This window comes from Cupressus sempervirens, chromosome 1 (genome assembly GCF_028749045.1).
Source record: "Cupressus sempervirens isolate cs-2001-9-10 chromosome 1, ASM2874904v1, whole genome shotgun sequence".
Classification (NCBI taxonomy): domain Eukaryota; kingdom Viridiplantae; phylum Streptophyta; class Pinopsida; order Cupressales; family Cupressaceae; genus Cupressus; species Cupressus sempervirens.
This window is the reverse complement of record NC_143118.1, coordinates 39,133,755-39,136,054: the sequence shown is the minus strand read 5'-3', so window position 1 is coordinate 39,136,054 and position 2,300 is coordinate 39,133,755. Positions and strand designations below refer to the sequence as shown.

General features: G+C 46.3%; 1 pseudogene; it reads right to left on the bottom strand.

Annotated features, from left to right (window-relative positions):
• Nucleotides 1-637: 637 nt before the first annotated feature.
• Nucleotides 638-2,019, bottom strand: LOC149576067 (tryptophan synthase beta chain 1 pseudogene; annotated as a pseudogene).
• Nucleotides 2,020-2,300: the final 281 nt, after the last annotated feature.

Below are 2,300 nucleotides of genomic sequence, written 5' to 3'. Positions count from 1 at the left end.
TGTGTTTGGCATTCAATGATAATATTCTTCAGAGCTTGGACCCAAATATCATCCATCTTCTACGAGAACTAGATCACTCATTCTAACAGTACATGACCAACTCACTTTCTATTTTGAAACACATATTCTATAATTTAATGTTAAAGAAGTAATGTTGTGAAATTTACTTGAACTAGGGGCAAAAGATATGTAGATGGAACAAAATTGTCTTATAAATTGAAGTCAAACTTTAAAAAATCAACATTTTGGAATGTAGCCTTTTTGGGTTGGTGGAAGACATATTTTGGGATTACTTCAAGATTTTATTATGCAAGTTGTTCTTTTTTCCATGAATTCTAGTTAAAACATAAATGATTCTCCGAGATCATTTAATTGTTCTCAAAAGAATTATATAATTAATTATTTTTAAGAAGTGCATTAATATACATCTAAGAGTCCAAACATTTTAGAAAATATGAAAAGAAGAATATATATATATATATATATTTGTTTTTTATAATGTTGAACACTCAATGTATCTTAACAATTATACATTGTCCCAATTTCTAATATGTCATACATATTTTAGAAAATTTCCTTTAATATTTAAGAAAACTTTAATATTTAAGAAAGAAAAACCCTCTTTTTGGAATTTTTTTTGAGCTTGGATAACAAATTTAAAGTATGCCGTTCTAAAGAAATGATCATTAGTAACGGTCTGCTACTAGAGATAGTTTAAATGAGATGGTCAGGATGGTCGAGTGCAATTTGAACATCCTTGATTCCGCTACCACTGCAGTTGAGAACCACATTACACCCCTCGTGCAGCTCGGGCCACAATTTCCCCAGATAAGCCACCGCATGTGCCGTCTCTAGCGCCGGTATGATGCCCTCCAACCTCGACAACAGACAAAAGGCCTCCAATGCCTCCTCATCCGTCACGCTGTAGTACTCTGCACGCCCAATCTCCTTCAGATAACTGTGCTCCGGCCCAATGCCTGGGTAGTTGAGCCCAGATGCAATCGAACATGGCTCTATTATCTGCCCATCATCGTCCTGCAGCAAGAGGCTCATCCCTCCGTGCATCACACCCACCTCCCCTCTGCTCAGTGTGGCGGCGCCTGCTCCTTCCACGCCAATCAACCTCACATCTTCATCATCCACAAACTCGTGAAACAGCCCCATTGCATTCGACCCACGTCCAACACATGCAACGAGCACATCGGGCTTTCCTCCCCACTTCTCCATCGCCTGTCTCCGTATCTCCTTCCCGACAACAGCATTAAACTCCCGTACAATCATTGGGTACGGATGCGGCCCCAGAGCGGAGCCAATGACATAGAAAGTTGACTCGACGTTCGTCACGCAGTCACGAAACGCCTCCGAAGTGGCGTCCTTCAGTGCGGCGGAGCCGCTCAAGACGGGCCTGACATCAGCCCCCAAGAGCCGCATCTGGAAAACATTAGTGGCTTGGCGCTCCATGTCCTGCCCGCCCATGTACACCACGCACTGCAGCCCGAGTCGGGCAGAGGCGGCGGCAACTGCCAGACCGTGCTGCCCGGCGCCCGTCTCCGCCACCACCCGCCGCTTTCCCATGCGTTTGGCCAGCAGTGCTTGCGCCACGGCGTTGTTCACTTTGCACGATCCCGTGTGATTGAGGTCCTCTCTTTTCAGGTAAATCTGGGGTCCTGGTCCGCCGTAGTGCTGCGTCAGCCGTTCTGCGAAGTAGAGCGGCGAGGGGCGGCCCACGTAGTCCTTCAGAAGGGCGGCGAGCTCCTGCTGGAATCCCTCCTCGGATTTAATTGCATGGAAGGCGGATTCCAGCTCCAAGAGCGCATGCATAAGCGTCTCGGGCACGTACTTGCCGCCATATCTGCCGTATCTCCCCAGTCCATCGGGCCGCTTAGCAGGCAACACGGCCTCCCGCGCCGTCTTTGGTTTGAGAAGCGGTGCTGCTAGGGAAGCGGCGGGGCAGAAGCTTCCTCTGCGCAGCCGCACTGACAGATCTCCGCCGCCTCTCACTATCGAGGATGAAGTCATTGTTAATATGGAGAAATACAAGGAAGGTACGGGTACCATTCCCACTCTATGAAATGCTCTTTTAAAACGTGCATGAATGGTCTTTGCTATGGTCAGACAAATTGCATGGACGATATTAAGCGGAACTCTATTGAATGACAAAAGCTATTTTTACACGTTTTTAAGATTGTGAGGAGACGAGGGAAGCGTCAGTTGTGGAGATTCAATTGGAATTTTCTTCGTGCAGAAAAGGTGGGGCTCCACCAACTTTGGCTTTTCTTTGCCAATTTCTATCAATAATT